Source organism: Arachis hypogaea, chromosome 16 (genome assembly GCF_003086295.3).
Source record: "Arachis hypogaea cultivar Tifrunner chromosome 16, arahy.Tifrunner.gnm2.J5K5, whole genome shotgun sequence".
NCBI classification, from domain to species: domain Eukaryota; kingdom Viridiplantae; phylum Streptophyta; class Magnoliopsida; order Fabales; family Fabaceae; genus Arachis; species Arachis hypogaea.
This window is the reverse complement of record NC_092051.1, coordinates 12844692-12863671: the sequence shown is the minus strand read 5'-3', so window position 1 is coordinate 12863671 and position 18980 is coordinate 12844692. Positions and strand designations below refer to the sequence as shown.

The window sequence follows — 18980 nt, the reverse complement described above, 5'->3', positions numbered from 1 at the left end:
AGACACATTCAGTTAGCACAACATAGAACAGGTACCACTGAATTACAATTAAGACTAATGTTAGTAGACACAATTGTGCTTTCGCGACTAGGATGATTCATTTGTTCCCTGGTTATCTATGCTTCATGAAGAAGATCAAACACTTCAACGGTTGACACCATTGTGCTTCCATCAAAGCCACCAAGTGCATGCCTACAAAGTGAATGGATAAGTTCATAATAGTGCAAAATTAGTCACATAGGTTGTTACTGGGAAAGAAACTAGTGCAAGTTTTAATCTAGGAATTAAGAAATGCATAACTGGCAAAATTCACATGTTGAATTAACTAAACAATCTAAGCACAATTAAGCTCAAAGCATAGTTTTAATTGACTTAATTGAACACAAAAAACCACAATAGTTCACAGCAAAGCACAAAAAAACACACCACAACAGCGAAGAAGACAACAACCACCTAACAATCTCAAAAATCACAATAACAATTTTACAAATTAGCAAAAATACAGCCCAACAATCTCAAAGACAAACAATAGGTACACAACAATATAATAGCAAATCCAACCAACAATCTCAATCTCAAAAATCACAACTACAACAATTTAGATAATTAGCAAATTAACAATTTAGCAAAAACATAGCAACTCAATAATCTCAAGAACAACAATAGGTACACAACAACAAAAATTTATTGAATTTAGCAAATAAGCAAGAACAAGACCTAAATAGAAAATTCAACAACCCAATAAAAAACAAGAACAATCCCAATCTCAATCCAGCAAATTCAAACACAGCAACCCAACAATTTAGCAAAATAACAACGTAACAAGATCAATAACAGAAAATTATAGTAAAAAAATAATAAACACAACAGAACAACGCGGTGGAAAGAGGTGGACACAGCAAAACTAGATTAGAGTTCAGTTCATAGTTCACAGAAAAATAAAAAATCACAATTCACAGTTCACAGAACTTTACAGTAATGAAAAATTATTCAATACATTTTAAAAAATTTCCTAGAAGCTAAATTCCTTGAACAGAGCACTCAAGAGGGAGACACTAAGACAATGAGCACCTTCAAACGGGCTTTGAACGGGACAGTGGCTGCAGTGGAATAGAGCTAGCACCGACGGGACTGTGGCTGCGCGACGGAAGCTTCCACGTTCACACGGTGGTTGTGCGATGTAGGGGAAGGAAGGTTGCGATGGAAGGGAAGTGAGGGAGAAGGCGGTGGCTGGACGGATGTGAGGGAGGACCTGAAGCTCGATGAGAGGAGCTCTGGACCGAGTGTGAGAGAGGCACAGAGCGCGTTCATTTTAAATTTTAATTTTAGGTTTTTGATTATTTTATATTTTTTTATTTATATGAGATCAATTTTTATCGGTTCAACTAATGACTTATTGGTTGAACTAATGAATCAATGAACTAATAGTCTGACTAATTCGACCACCAAGTCGGTTTTGACAAGTATGCTAAATATAAATATTTTTTGGTGACTTGCTAAATATAAATATAATTTGACCATATAATTTATAACATTTAATTATATTTATAAAATTTGATTAAAAATATAAATTTATTAGTATAAATTTACTACCGTGTAATAAACAAATTAAATTATTACGAGATCTAAAAATAATAATTAATAATAATAAATTATAATTACACTTTTGATTATTTCGATATTTAAGTTATTTTATTTTGGATGAAAAATTAAATGAGTAAAAGTCAGCATATTAATTACCTCATTCCAATGACTTAATTAATTATAGATAGATAAATTATTTATAGTTTCGCTACACATTAAATTCATTCACACAACATGTACGTGAAATTACGTCATTTTTATCCGTGTTTCTTCTTCGTATTTTTTTGTACACCTCATTTTCTTTCTTTTATTGGTGTTGTTGTTGCTGCGTTTTATTTTTATTTTTTTTCTCCTCATCTTGCTCATCTGATATTATCTTTTTTGTTTATTTTTTCTTCTGTTTTTTATTTTATTTCTCTTAAAAGAGTAAAACAAAAAGAATTATGAGAAATAAAATAAAAAAATGAAGATGAAAAAGGAAAAAAAGTAACAGAAGATGTGAGAGAGGAAAAGGAAAAGTTTTGAATTATACAAAATTTATCAGAACAAAAAAACCAAAATTTCTTAATAATTTCTAAGCTTTGACTCCGAAATTTTGCTAGAAACACAATATTGCTGTTGAAGTTCAATTTTTCGTTACGTTATAGCAACAAAATAAAACCGTTCTCTTTGACTATTTTAAAGAATGGTTTTATAACTATTCTATCATTTTTTATTAAAAAATAATTTTCTAATATTGTTTAAATAATTTAACAAATATTATTTATAGAAAAATAAATTTAAAACAAATATTAGTTTTTGTTTCATTCAATTATCGCTCTAAAATTTAACATATAATTTTTTTTACACTTAAAGAAAAACCCGTATAAATAATCAAAGCCCTAACGCAGACTTCCCACTCGTTCCTTTTCTCTCCCTCTAGCGAGCCCTAACCCGCCACCATAACCCACCATTCATCATCTTACGTTAGCCATCATCCCAGAACTTCACGCAGCCTTCACCATACCATCAAGCCCCAACCCACCGTCGAAGGAAGCAGTTCGTGGTGCGCCATCACTGCATCTCTGACTCTCTCCTTGTCGCGCATACGTGGGACGTCTCTGCATCTCTCATCGCCGCGTACGTGGGTCGTGTCTGGCTCTCTCCTTGCCGCGTACGTTGGTCGTCTCTGCCTCTCTCATCGCCGCATATGTGGGTTGTCTCTATCTTTCTCCTCTTCTCGGTGTGTGTGGTCGTTGTTGGTTCTCTCCTCTCCATGGCTGCTTCTCCGCTCTTCACAGTGTGTGGTCTACCCCTGTCATCGTTGCTGCTTTTGAATCGCACCCTGTCTCACGATCCTCTACCTCCTCAGCTCGTTGTGGCTCAACTTCTGTTTAGGTAACTCAAGTCTCTTTTTATTAATAACTAACCTTGTAATTCTCTGGATCTGGAATAAATGTCCCAGTCCTAACTTTATGTCTTGGATGCTCACCAAAACCAAATGGAACACTATCATAATTGGGCCCAGAATTTTGCATCATAGGAAGGAAGGGATGTTTCTGACTAATGTCACCAGAAGAAGGTAGCATCATATTTGGAACAATACTAGTACAAGTAAGAGGAGGAGATTTTTCCAATAATAATTGTGACTGAAGTGGTGGTATTATAGGTGAACTAGAACAAGAAAATGGACCCTGCAATTTTCCATCTAAACATAGTCTTGCATTCTGCATGTTTTTCCAATGGATTGCAAAATCACATTCCAAAATATCAACTAATAATGTAGTTTCCATGTTCATAGCCACAGGGAATGAAAATGGTGTCACATTATTATTATTACCATTAATTGGACCAAGTAATGTGATTTTAATTGATTTGGATTCTGTTTTTATTTTAATATTGATTTGGTATAATGCAGTTCTATTCTGATCACTGGTTCTCTGGAAATATATTTTGTGAACAAAAAAATTTTTCTGCTTTATGATATCTAAAAATTAACAACAAAAAATCTTTTATTTGCATGGAATAGTTCCAATCAAAATAGAATTAATATTTTTCTATTATAAATCAATGACCAACACAGAGAAGTGACCAGAACAGAAAATATATTTCCAGAGAACCAGTGACCAAAATAGAGCAACATTATACCAAATCAATATTAAGGTCAAAACAAAATCCAAATCAATTAAAATCACATTACTTGGTCCAATTAATAATAATAATAATAATAATAATAATAATAATAATGTGACACCATTTTCGTTCCTGTGGCTATGAACATGGAAACTACATTATTAGTTGATATTTTAAAAGGTGATTTTGCAATCCATTGGAAAAACATGCAGAATGCAAGATTATGTTTAGAAGGAAAATTGCAAGGTCCATTTTCTTGTTCTAGTCCACCTATAATACCACCACTTCAGTCACAATTATTACTGGGAAAATCTCCTCCTCTTACTTGTACTAGGATTGTTTCAAATATGATGCAACCTTCTTTTGGTGACATTAGTCAGAATCATCCCTTCCTTCTTATGATGCAAAATTCTGGACCCAATTATGATAGTGTTCCATTTGGTTTTGGTGAGCATCCAAGATATAAAGTTGGGTCTGGGACATTTATTCCAGATCCAAAGAGTTACAAGGTTAGTTATTATTAAGAAGAGACTTGAGTTACCTAAACAGAAGTTGAGCCACACACTACTACATACTTGACTTTTACTAATATTTAAAAAATGTTACCAAATCATATTAAAATGTTACTTATGTATGTTAGTAACATTTTATCAAATGTTAAATATACCCTATGTAAAGAATTTTACTTACATTTTTCTAAATATTTAACAATATTTAATAAAAATGTTACAATAGATCTTCTATAGTAATATTATGAAAAATGTTACAATAGACCTTTTTTGGTAACACTTAGAAAAATGTTACCATAGATATTTTTTGTAACACTTAAAAAATGTTATAATAGATATTTTATGTAACACTTAGAAAAATGTTACCATATATATTTTTTGTAACACATAGAAAAATATTACCATAGATATTTTTTTGTAACACTTAAAAAATATTACAAAAGATCTTTAGTAACATCTTTTTAGTTATATTATACTATTTTTTATTTTATATTATAAACAATATAAATATTCTAAAATTAATTACTACAATATAAAATATTTCATTAAATTCACAAATTCACAAAATGAAATTTTTATAACCTCTTTCATTAATCAATAATCATTGTACTAGTTTGCTTCGTGATGCAAATAAAACGAAAAAAAAAATATTTATAGAAATTAAACTCTATGAATATTTCATCATATATAAAAAAAGAAAAGTGATACACAGTACATAAAACATAAATAATTGGCAATCTGAAGCACCAACTCAGTCTCCCCAGCTTCCTGCAGCACGTAGAGAGCTCCAAAAACCTACAAAAAATCCATCACTACCTTCTTATGCAATTGAACATATTAAGCCAAAAACAACATGGGATCACCTATACATACGCTCCACTTGTCAAACACATGTACGGTGATAAGGGGAAAATTTTTGACATAAAACATACAAAATTTTATGCATTCCTTCCATATACATAGAACCATATTCCAATACTCCATCCATTTGACAACATCTATTCTTTCAATCTTTATGCATGTCAATAAAAACTTGTTTTGACAATATTAATAACAAAAGATAACTTGATTCTATCCCAAAAACAACAATCCTGAATTGAAATTATAACCTCTTTTATATTCTCTATTTACACTCCATTAACAAGCACAATTAAAGTAAGAATGAAAACCATGAGTCTTTGCCGCTGGTATACTAACCCGATTGGAGGAACTATAACTACTTCTCTCAATACAGTTTTATATACATCCAAGGGCTCGAACTGAAGACAAAGGGGATAAAGATGAGCTTACCTACCACTTGAAAATCACTAATGTACTATGCAGCAAAAATTAAACTATTTTCCACTAGCTGAAGATGATCTCTAATGTTCTACTCTAGGGAATAAGAACTACTTGAACAGTTTAAAAATCAAAATTGTTGGGATAATACTTGCACAATAGCATCCTCAACCTAAAGTAAGCAATCAAAATGAGAAAGGAAAAATGATTTGATAGGTTATGCATGACAACCATTGATTGGGAATTCAAAGCAGCAAATACAATGCCTTAGCTTCTAAACTATTTATGCTGGCAATAATGGGGGGGGGGGAGAAAGCATATGTATAGTGCAGAATTTAAAGTCCACAAAAATCGGCAAGTACACCGGGTCGTACCAGGTAATACCTCAGGTGAGTGAGGGTCGATCCCATGAGAATTGATGGACTAAGCAACAATAATTAAGCGATTTACTTAGTTAGAAAAGCATAAAAGAGTGGTTTTGTGGTTTTAATTGCATTAAACAGTAAATTCAGAGAATTAAAAGCAAACAGTAAATTGATGTGAAGAATGTATGAGAAAATAGTTAAGGTTTCGGAGTTATTTATCTTTCGGATTAACTTCTCTTACCAACTATTTTAATCATGCAAGATTCAATTCATGGCAAACTATATGTGACTAAACCCTAATTTCTTAGTAATTTAGTCTCCTCTAACCTAGTTAACTGTCAATTCCTTGGTCACTTAAGTTCAATTAGAGGGTTAAGTTCAATTCTAGTTTATGTACCACAAAAACACTAATTATCCAAATATAAGAGGATTATATATCATGTATCCCATTAAGTCCAGATAATTAGTGATTTAGGAAAAATTATTTTTCAAGTTGTTGTTCAAGTAAATTACTTTTCCAAGGTTCACAAGAACTCATATAGAATAAGGGTTATTCTTCCGATCTACCCAAATTCGTAAGATGAAGAACGAAAACAAATTCTTGAAATTGAAATCAATACATGAATTAAAATAGAAGAGTAATAGTATTAATCCATAGAATAAATAGAACTCCTAACCTTACAGTGGAGGTTTAGTTGCTCATGACTCAGACAGAAAACTAGGATTCTAAAAAAACTGTAAACTGTCGAATGAGGTGCATAAGAGAGAAGAGCCCGAAAGGCTAAATCTTTTCCCTTTTATATCTAATCCTAATTAATGTAAAATATATTTTCTAAAACTAAATAATATATTTTTCTCTTGTACAATAAAATAAAGTTTAATCAAAATAACTAAAAAATCTCGTGATGGCTCGTTAGTAAGAAAAGGGACCACTTCTTTTCCTGAGGCTGGTGGCAAACTTGGACAGGGCCAAGTTTAGCACCACTCCACCCGCGTGTGTTTCTTGATTTTTCTTCATCTTGGAAGATCCCAAGTTTGGCGCCACCAAGGCAGGAATTCTCGAAGAAAAGCATGGATTATTATATATTGTTAAAAAGCTATGAAAGTTAGCTTTGCAACTCCACAGAAACCGTGTCAATTAAACCTTTGTAGCTCAAGTTATTCCTGTTGGAGTGCAAGGAGGTCAGGGTTGATAATATCATCCACTTTCTTCCTTTTCTCTGTCAAATCCGTCCGAATGCTACCTGAAATAAACCAAATTGCACACGACTTAAAGTAGCATCCATAATGGCTTAAAAATACTTAAATAATGATTAAACTTAACAATTTTGAGTGCAAATTCACTAGGAAAAGATAGAAAAGATGCTCACGCATCACAACACCAAACTTAAACTGTTGCTTGTCCTCAAGCAACTAAAACGATATAGGACCAAGAAGAGAAAATGTCTGAGATTTGAGTTTTCATTTAAGCTCAGGTTTAGTTATTGAATAGGACTTATGACACTCTAATTTTGCATAGGTTCGACATTTCACTATCCTTTGAAGCTCAGAAATATTAGTATCCTTCAGAACTAGAACTTGGATGATATTATAGATTCTCTTCTTTAAGCTCTAATTGATTCTTGAACACAGCTTTTCCTTTCTTTAGTGCTTCGCGCCTTGAGCTCAGCCGTGACTCTAAGTGTTTTGTTTTCAATCTTAACTTGAAACATGAACACCATAAGCACTTAACTGGGGAATTATTTGAGTTCTAATTTTTTTTTCTGTTTCTCCCAGACAGTGGTGTTCAGAACATTAGGCATACTCTGTAACAGCAATGGGTCACGGCTTTAAGTGCTCAGTCTCAAGGGTTGCTTGACACTTTCACACCACAAGCATAAGGTTAGGAAAAACTACTCTTTTGAGCTTTAGATAAGTTTTTGACCCTCCTAACCATTGATGCTCAAAGCCATGGACCTTTTTCTTTTGATTTTTTTTTCTTTTTGCTATTTGTTTTACTTCAAGAATCAATCTTTTTCTTATTTCAGAGAATCTATAATACTTCTCTAGGTTTCTTTTCCTCAAGAACCAATATTCTCAACTCCAATGTCAAATATGCACAGTTAATTCATACATTCAGAAACAGAGATAGTGCCACCACATCAAAGTAACTAGAACAACTCAATATATATATATATATATATATATATATATATATATATATATATATATATATATATATATATATATATATATATATATATATATATATATAACTCAACTCATGCATTTTACTACTTCTTTTCTTTTGAATTTCTTTTCAGGCTTAGTGAGCAACACATGAGACATCTTTATACTTTTTTTTTTGTTTTTTTCAAGCTAAAACAAACAACAAAATTAAAAATAACAGAATTAAACTAGAACATAGGATTTAAAATTACTAAAGATCATGCAGACACTCAAACAAAACAGCATAAAACAGGAATATAATATAATAAGAACAAAAGGAAATAGGAAGTGAAAAAGGGACTGAACCACCTCTGTTATCACGGTGGCCATCTCATTCCTCAGGCTTTACTCCTCCGTGAAGATGGTTCACCTCCCTTTTGTGCCATTGATGATAAGATAAACAAAGAGCGCACTCTACAACACCAAATTTAAAAGTTTACTTGTCCCCAAGCAAAGAAAAACTAAAAATGGGGAGGGATATAAAAAAATTGCACGGATGAGTAAAAACAAAAATTATTGCAAAAGAAGGAAAACAATGATAAAAGGACAAGAGAAGTTAAAATTATTTTTTTTTAGAATTTTTTTGGATTTTTTTTGTTTTTTGTTTTTTTTTTAAGAGAGAGTGGCGTCAAAATCCAGGGGGGCCAAGTTTGGCGCCACCCTGGAGTGAAAATTGGCCTTGTTTTATTATTGGTGGCGCCAAACTTCCAGAAATCCAAGTTTGGCGCCACCCCCTTCCACAATTTCTTCACAAGTTACGTCGACTATGGCACCAAACTTGGAAATCCAAAGTTTGGTGCCACCCCTCCAGGGTGATTCCATCAATTTACACGCATTATGTGGTGCCAAACATGGACTAGCCAAGTTTGGTGCCACCCTGGCCATATCTCACTCCTCCAGGGTGTTCGAAATTCCTTCTGATTACTCCTGTTCCTATTTTTAACATTTTGCATGACCAAAACACATGTAAAACAAAGGAGAACTACAGAATTATCATTAAGAGATAAATATAAATAAATAAAATAAAATAAATAAAATGAGCTTGAAATTAAAGGATACTATAGTTGGGTTGCCTCCCAACAAGCGCTTCTTTACCGTCATTAGCTTGACGGTTAGTTCTGCTAAGGTGGAGGTTGAACATAGTGTTTCAACTCCTTCATGAATTTAACATAGAGAGGCTGATGAGCGGATAATTTATACGCTTTTTGACATTGTTTTTAGTATGTTTTTAGTAGGATCTAGTTACTTTTAGGGATGTTTTCATTAGTTTTTATGTTAAATTCACATTTCTGGACTTTACTATGAGATTGTGTGTTTTTCTGTGATTTCAGGTATTTTCTGACTGAAATTGAGGGACTTGAGCAGAAATCAGATTCAGAGGTTGAAATGGCGCGCTTCCAATTGCGTTGGAAAGTAGACTTCCAGGGCTTTCCAGCAATATATAATAGTCCATACTTTGGCCAAGAATAGACGACGTAAACTGGCGTTCAACGCCAGTTTTCTGCCCAAATCTGGCGTCCAGCGCCAGAAAAGGAGCCAAAACCAGAGTTGAACGCCCAAACTGGCACAAAAGCTGGCGTTCAACTCCAAGAAGGACCTCTACACGTGCAACACTCAAGCCCAGCCCAAGCATACACCAAGTGGGCCCCGGAAGTGGATTTATGCATCAATTACTTACTCATGTAAACCCTAGTAGCTAGTTTATTATAAATAGGACATTTTACTAGTCTTTTTGACAATCTTTGGTCTCAGTTTTAATCCATTGTTCATATTAGGAGACTATTGATCACGTTTTAGGGGGCTGGCCATCTCGGCCATGCCTGGACCTTCACTTATGTATTTTTAATGGTAGAGTTTCTACACTCCATAGATTAAGGTGTGGAGCTCTGCTGTTCCTCAAAGATTAATGCAAAGTACTACTGTTTTCTATTCAATTCATCTTATTTCGCTTCTAAGATATTCATTCGCACCCAAGAACGTGATGAAGGTGATGATTATGTGTGACGCTCATCACCATTCTCCCCTATGAACACGTACCTGACAAACACTTCCGTTCTACATGAAATAAGCTAGAATGAATATCTCTTAGATCTCTTAATCAGAATCTTCGTGGTGTAAGCTAGAATGATGGCGGCATTCAAGAGAATCCGGAAAGTCTAAACCTTGTCTGTGGTATTCCGAGTAGGATTCAATGATTGAATGACTGTGACGAGCTTCAAACTCGCGAGTGCTGGGCGTTAGTGACAGACGCAAAAGGAGGGTGAATCCTATTCCAACATGATCGAGAACCGACAGATGATTAGCCGTGCTATGATAGAGCATGTGAGCATATTTTTCACTGAGAGGAGGGGATGTAGCCACTGACAACGGTGATGCCCTTGCATAAAGCCAGCCATGGAAAGGAGTAAGAATGATTGGATGAAGATAGCAGGAAAGCAGAGGTTCAGAGGAACGAAAGCATCTCCATTTGCTTATCTGAAATTCTCACCAATGAATTACATAAGTATTTCTATCCCTATTTTATTAATTAATTTCGAAAACACCATTATCAATTTATATCTGCCTAACTGAGATTTGCAAGGTGACCATAGCTTGCTTCATACCAACAATCTCCGTGGGATTCGACCCTTACTCACGTAAGGTATTACTTGGACGACCCAGTGCACTTGCTGGTCAGTTACACGGAGTTGTGAACCGTGGTCTTGGCATCATGTTTTTGGCGCCATTACCAAAGAAAGAAAGAGCGATGAATTTTACATACTTAAAGTGTAATCACGATTCCGCGTACCAGAGGCTTTGCTCCAAAACTTCAGCAAAAGGAATATTAATTTGTAACTTTTTGAAAATTTCCAAGAACTTTAAAAACTGCTTGTCCTTGGTCTCCTTTTGAAGTCTCTGAGGATATGGCATCTTAGACTTGTACTCAGGAGCCTTAGGTAATGTTGGATGTGTGTCAAGAGTGACTGGAAAATGATTGTCTACATGCCTAGCTGGGACGTATTCAATCTCCCTCTTTTTCTCCTCCTTAATGGATGATGTATTCGCAACACCAAACTTAGGTTTGATGTCAGGAGAAATTTTGTTGATAGTCACCAAAGGAGGCTTGAGCTGTAAACCTCGTTGTGCATTATTAGGAGGTTTTTGAAGGGTTGGAACAATAAGCTCAGTTTGCATGCACTTTTCCTCTTCACCTGATGAATGCATATTTTTAAAGACATGAAAGACCAGTTGCTCATCATGCACTCTAAGTACTAATTCACCCACTTCTATATCAATTAGAGCTCTCCCAGTGACTAGGAATGGTCTTCCTAGGATTATGGAGGCATTTTCATCGTCTCTCATGTCAAGAATCACAAAATCTGATGGGAGAAACAACTTACCCACCTTGGCCAAAGATGTGATTTCCTTATCAATTCCATCCTTAGAGTCTTTGGCATTTTTAAGTGCAACCTGTATCCAACAACAGATGGTACATGCTACTATTTGGTTATACATACTTCTTTTATGATACACGCATATACACTTCAAGTTATTCCCACATTACCTCTCTTTGGCGCAATGCTGCTTCCTTTCTGCAATGTCATAATGCAGTTGTGTCATATATACTATTAAACCTCAATCATATACCAAGAAAGAAATAAAGAAAGTACCCATTTCTCAAGCTTTCTAACTCTGGCCTCTACTTCCTTGCATCTCTCTTTCTCAACTCTGAGCTGTGTGTATCAGTTTCAACCAAGGTTGGTACTATCAGCATCAAAAAGGAGAAATAGATAATATTAAAATACCTTATCAAGTATGCTTTTATTCTCTTCCTGGAGCATATCAACTTGCAGACAGAGAAGAAACCTCAATTTGAAACATACAAATCCTCTTTTATGGGAAATTCATACCAAAGATGTGGTACAAGAAGCAACTAACCTCATCAAGAAGTGCAAAAGCATCACGATTGCTTCCTGAATCTTTTAGTTGAACAAGGCCAGAATCAAACGGAAACCTGTAATTATTCCACTAAACTGAGTTACATGATAATGCAGATAGAGGAACTCAAAATTGCTATTGCAGTTTTCATATTAAAATATCCAAATCCAACAAAGGAAGCATTCGCATCTTATCAGAACTAGACATAAACAATTTGTAATGCAAAGGAATGAGCCAGAGTGAGCGTGAGAGTGGTAGTTAGTTAAATTTATCTTTTATCCTTTGGGTGGTATTCATAGTTGTCAGAACCGAACCGGTGATCGAACCGGTCAAGTTACTGGGTTACTGGGTCATTGGTTCAACCGGTGGGTCACTGGTTGAATCGGTTAACCCGGTCCTATGTAAATAAAAAATAAAAATAGTCAAAAATTTAAAATTAAAATTTAAAATACATATTTTTACTAGCATTTTAAGAATATCTAGCTATTCTAAAATAATATGAAACAGGAATAATAAGTATTTTGTTAATTTTACTCTATCATAAATATTTTATTTTGTTTTTATATTAAAATAATAATTATTTTTAAAATTTAATAATTTATTAATTAATTTATATCTATTATACTATTATATACTACAAGTATTTATTAAAAAATAATATTAATAGATATTATATAATTATGAAAAGAAAAAATAAGTAAATTTATAGTTATTGTTAAATAAAAATATAATTAATTTAAAAATAAGTGAGTTTATAATTAAAATTAAAATAAATTAAATAGAAGTAAATTATTTGATAAAAGATATCTATATATAATATAATTTGTAAATATATTAACTAGAATTGTGACAACCTGGTGGTTGTGACTTACTCCTTTTACATTGAGGACAGGGGTTCGAAACCCACCCTACCGAATTTGAAAAATTTTAATATCCAACGGTTTGGTCGGACCGATTTTATCGAGTTTGACCGGTTTTTATCAGTTCACTCTGGGTTTGACCGGTTCGTACTGGTTCTCTACCTTGTTCAGTTCAATTAGCAGACCGGACCGGCTTAGGATCAGGTTCACCGATTTTTGGTCGAACTGGCCGGTCCGGTCCGATTTTTACAACACTGGTGGTATTTCCTCCACATACTCACAGGTTCAAAAAAAAATTAAAGAAGTTACTAGGCAAGGTGACAACAAAAATATCAGATCCTTCAGCATTGGCTATCACATCAGTGCACAACTAATTGTTAAGGGTTTTCTTACTAACTCCAGAATATCAAGAGGTACAGTAGCAGATAATTAGCAATTAGAGTAATAGGAGGTGAGAGGTAGAAGATAGGATAGAGAAAGGTTGAGGTATCAAGGTGATACTCTCAAGAAAATATTATTTAGAAAAGAAGGAAGAAGAATGAGTAATGAAAGAAGATTCACTTGGCATTCGAGAGGCCAAACTCTCCACTAAATAGTCACTCCACTTATTCCCTTGCTTAAAAGCTTTTCAGCTTTCTTATTTATAATATCCATATCCTAACTACTTCCCTAAACATGTGGAATAACAATAATTTGAAATTTCAATCAGTTACGTATTTTTTCTCCTTCTATAAGTAAATTTAAAAGGAGTTAAATTCCAGAATATCAGCTTTAGAATGAAGATGAGACTTAATATGGTAGTCAACAATAAACATGCATATAGTTGAAGTCTTCTTAGATGTATGAAGAATGCAACATCATCACTATTTTTTTATTGATACCTACCAATGGAGAATCGGAAATCAAATCAACGCTAGTCAAGAGTGAAGATGTTGGTAAATAGTAAATTAGTAACTCGTGGTGAGGATAATAGTAATTGTGAGGAGAACATGAGTTATAATGTCTCTGTATATAAGTCTAGTTCTATAGCTTCAATGAATTTAGAGGTTATTATGTGCTTCACAGCAAATTTAAGTCATAGAAGAATTGAGACTCACATAGTCACATTTACTAGAGGCTCAAATTCAGGCTTCTGCAATTAAAGTATAAAGATGAAACCTGGAAAATAAAGTGAAATAAACATTAAGTTACAACAATGAGCAACTTAGTAGAAATAGGGATACTATCGGTTTATCATAATGTCTACATAAAGTAGAATATAAGTAATTCGTTCATTTGTCCAATTTGGTCCAATAGTTGAGAAATCCTCTGCAATGAAATTACAAGTTAGCTAAGTTTACAAACAGAAACAAAACATGCATGACAATATCATGTCACAATAGTCATAACATATCACATCATATCCAAGTCTTGCTTCTCTCATTCTAGTTGCTAACTACTAACACTTTGCTTCTCTCTGTTCTAGATCTTAACATTAGGACTTCAATCGATTCATGGCCATCAAATCTTAACAAATATATACAAAATACTTAAAAATATTGTAGAGAATAATAATGAAGCAGTGAAAATTAGAGAAGAAAGAATACGAAAGGAGGTTCTTCTTCTCCTCCATTAGACTCACCTCAAAACAGAGAACTATAAATCCAACCCTAGAATTTGTTGAAACGAGAGAGAGATTCAAGGAACGGAGGAGCATGATCGAGAGCGCCAGTGAGATTGAGAGTGAGAGTGCAAAGGAGAACAAGATTTGGAGTGAGATTGAGAGCGCTAGTAGGTTCCCCAATCCTGCAGTGAAAATTAGAGAAGAAATAACACGAAAGGAGGTTCTTCTTCTCCTCCATTAGACTCACCTTAAAACAGAGAATAACAAATCCAACCCTAGAATTTGTTGAAACGAGAGAGAGATTCAAGGAGCGGAGAAGCACGATCGAGAGCGCCAGTGAGATTGAAAGAGAGAGAGTGCGAAGGAGAATGGAATTTGGAGTGAGATTGAGAGCGCTAGCAGGTTCTCCGATCTTTCTTCCTTCCCAACCATTAGGTTAGGTCTCCGATTTTTATTTCAAGTGTGTTGTAGGAATAGGTAACATTTTTGAAGTTTTTTAAAAAATTATATATTTTTACTAACATTTCATTATAAATCTTACTTTATATATAATTTTATAATAATCACTAACACTTTAACAAATATTAAGCAATAAATGTTACCAAATGTTCAAAATGTAGTAGTGACAACGAGCTGAGGAGATAGAGGATCGCGAGACAAGGCGCGATTCAGAAGCAGCAACGATGACAGGGGCAGACCACGCACTACGAGGAGCGGAGGAGCAGCGACGGCCAGGAGAGAACCAACAACGATGACGCACGCCGAGAAAAGGAGAGAGGCAGAGACGACCCACATACACGGCGAGGAGAGAGGTAGACATGACCCATGTACATGGCGAGGAGAGACGCAGAGATGACCCACGTATGCGCGGCGAAGAGAGAGTCAGAGACGCAGTGACGACGCACCACGAACTGCTTCCTTCGACGGTGGGTTGGGGCTCGATGGTACGGTGAAGGTTGCGTGAAGTTCTAGGATGATGGCTAATGTAAGATGATGAATGGTGGGTTATGGTGGTGGGTTAGGGCTTGCTAGAGGGAGGAAAAAAGAACGAGCAGGAAGTCTGTGGTAGGGCTCTGATTATTTTTTTGGATTTTTCTTTAGGTGTAAAAAAAATATTATATGTTAAATTTTAGAGCGAAAATTGAATGAAACAAAAACTAATATTTGTTTTAAATTTATTTTTTCTATAAATAATATTTGTTAAATTATTTAAACAATATTAAAAATTATTTTTTAATAAAAAAATTGATGTAATGATTATAAAACCATTCTTTAAAATGGTCAAAGAGAACGGTTTTATTTTGTTGCTATAACGTAACGAAAAATTGAACTTTAACAGCAACATTGTAAAAACCGTTCTCTAAGACCATCTAATATAAGACCTCGGATTTTTGAAAATTAAATAATTAACTATTTATGAATAAATATATTATATTGAGACGTAGTTTTTTAAAAAAATTATTTTTAACAAAAAATAATTAAATAAAATTTTATAATTATCAAAGTTTAATTTAATTATTATTTATTCTATTAAATTTGAATTATTTATAAAAAAATAATTTGATAAAACAAGAATTAAGTTTATTTTTATTGTTATTATTATTATTATTATTACTATTATTATTATCATTGTTATAATTATTATTATTACTATCATTATTATTATTAATAATATTAAACTATTATTATTATTATTATTATTATTATTATTATTATTATTATTATTATTATTATTATTATTAATAATAAAATTTAAGAAAAAAAAAAGAAAAGAGAGAAATTTGGCCGAAGCCTTTAAGGGAGTAAAGAAAGAAAATTTGAAACATGGCTCATATGCCTTATACATATATATATATATAATCATATTTTTTTAACTTGGATTCATTTACTTGGCCAAAGCCATTAAGGCAAAAGAAAAGAAAGAATTGGCAACGTGGCTTGCAATGCTTATATACATATATATTATCATGACACATAATCTTATTCATTAATCATCATCATGCCTTTCATTATATTCAATATCATCACCGAAATCAAAACTGGGAAAGGGAATGAAGTGAGAGACCGAGTGTTCTTGAAGGAGAGCCGTGACACTTCTTTGGATTTTGGCTTCGATTTTTTTTAGATCCGTAACTTTGATAAAAAATCTAATCCGATAAAAGTGTTTGTATCCTCTTCCTCTACATGTTGGCGTCACTTTTGATCGGCAGAAGTTGACAGTGACGTAGTTTTCTTACCCTTGAGTTTAGTCAATTGGAGTTCTCGGAGGCACAGATAATTTCTGACGTTTTCTTCTTCAGCAACTCGGTCAGAAAGTTTTTCTGGAGCTTTCGTTGATTCTGATTTCGTACAAAGGTAAGAGATTTCGTGTTGAAATTAACTGTTTTAATTTATGAATGCCATGAAAGTCTAGTGGATATTTACAAATAATTTATGATTATTTGAAATCACTGAATGATAATTTTGAATTGCATTTATGACTGAATGTGATGAAATGTATTTGATTTCTTGATTATTGAGTTGGAAAGTCGATTTAATTTGTTGGTATTAAACTGAGATTTGAAAATGATTTCTGATTTTGGAAATATTTGAAAAGAGGTTGAGAATGGTTTGGTTGGAACCCGAAAAGGGTGGTGAAATCCAATTTTAAAGGGAGATGCTGTCCAATTTTTGTAAAAATATACAAAAAGTGATTTCATTTTTAAAATCTGATTTATAAGCTTATTTTAAAACATTATTGATTTGATTTATTAAAAATTATTAGTTTGACTCAATAACATAAGATTTGAAAGGTCTGAATTTTATTAAAATAGAAAGTGTCTTAGCTTCAAAGAAAACGTTTTAATTACTAAAAACTATTTGATTTCGATTTATTACAAAAAGTTTTATTTTTAGCTTGATTTATTAAGAAAGTATAAGGTTTTACAATTCAGTTTTTTTTAGAATAGATTTTGTTTCAAGTTATTATTTGAGTTTGGTTTGTTAAGAGAAAGAAGGAAAGAGGAAAGAGAACACGACACGTGTGATTATGAAATGAATAAAAGGTCACGAGAGGGTGACGGAAAGTAACTAGCTAGGGTGCCAATGTGAGATCGTTAAGCCGTGGGCTTTATGTGTGAATGATTGTGCAGGGATGCCCGTGTGTATGGAATGGCTTCCAGGAGAAAGTGGCACATGCTTCAACTGGAGAATCAGCGCCTGCAAGTACTTGCAGAAGTCATATTCGGCATACTTCAGCTGGAGAATTAGCGCCTACAAGAAGTAGAAACTTGCAGAGGTTATGTCGCTGGAATGTCTTATCTGACTTGCGAGTCGGATTGCGTCGGGTGCGGGTCAAAATCGACAAATGAGCTCATTACCTACGATAGGGCTAGACATGCATCATCATTGTTTGCACATTTGCATTTGATTGTGTTTGCTTATTTTGTCTCTCTGTGATTGTGCTGTTTGTCTTATTGCTATTTGTTTGTGTGTTGATCTGTTTTCTGTGCTGTTAGTTTGTGTATTGAGGTGATTGAGAACTGAGGTTCTGATTGAGATTTGTCTTAAGTTCAAAAATCTAAAGAAGGTAATTAATTATATAAAGTAATAGTAAAAAGTATTTTCAAAAGGTTTGATAAAAATATAGTTTTATTGAGTAAAGTTAATTATTTGCAATCTATTTCATTACTCTTTCGACATTCCCATTCCCTACTGAGAATGTGTGGTTTGTTCTCACCCCAAAATCTTCCACCCTTTCAGTGACACATGTTCGAAGATTCAGTTTGAAGTTGCGGGCGAATATTAGCCATATTTGAGTTGAATTTATGTGTTGAGTTGCTTTCATAGAATTCTCTCACCCTTGTTATTTAAGATTTTATTTTATATAGAGGGATAGGAGTTGTAACTGAGTTTTATTTGAATTATGTTGTATGATATTTATTATTATTAATAACTATGTGATTAGTATTGCTTGAGGATCTTTGATATATGATTTTAATTAATAAAAGCAAACTTTTCAGGTATTTTCTTAAAAATTGAAACGCAATATCGAATTAAAGGCTTAATATTAAATAGTAAACGAGGAAAGTAGATTAGTAATACCTTATCTTTAGTACGATCATGACGTGCTAAAAGTTAGAGTGTTACATCTAATATATCGGTTTTAAAGTGTTACAATATTGGCAATGGTTTTTATGTGTATCCTTTGTACAAATATTTAAACAACAATAAAAAACCGTTGCCTAAACAAATCATTGTACAGTTATAAAATCGTTCCTTAAAATAGACAAAGAGAATGGTTTTATTTTATTGTTATAATGTAGTGAAAAATTAAACTCCAATAATAATATTTTAAAAAATCATTATCTAAAACTAAAAAAATGATTTTAAAATGTTATAAATTTTGGTGTTACTTGAATCCCATATTTATAGTAATATTACCATTAAAAAATATTAGTATATAATATTAGAAAAATTTTAAATATTTCTATAATATTAATATTTTAATAATTTAATTATATATAAAAAATATATATAATATATATTAATTAAAATCAATAGT

General features: G+C 33.0%; 1 long non-coding RNA gene across 1 annotated transcript; it reads left to right on the top strand.

Moving 5' to 3' along the window:
• The first annotated feature begins 16449 nt into the window (after positions 1-16449).
• LOC140179701 (uncharacterized) lies at positions 16450-18398 on the top strand. Its single transcript, XR_011873506.1, has 2 exons — positions 16450-16792; positions 17569-18398. It is a non-coding gene; the product is annotated as an uncharacterized lncRNA (long non-coding RNA).
• Positions 18399-18980: the final 582 nt, after the last annotated feature.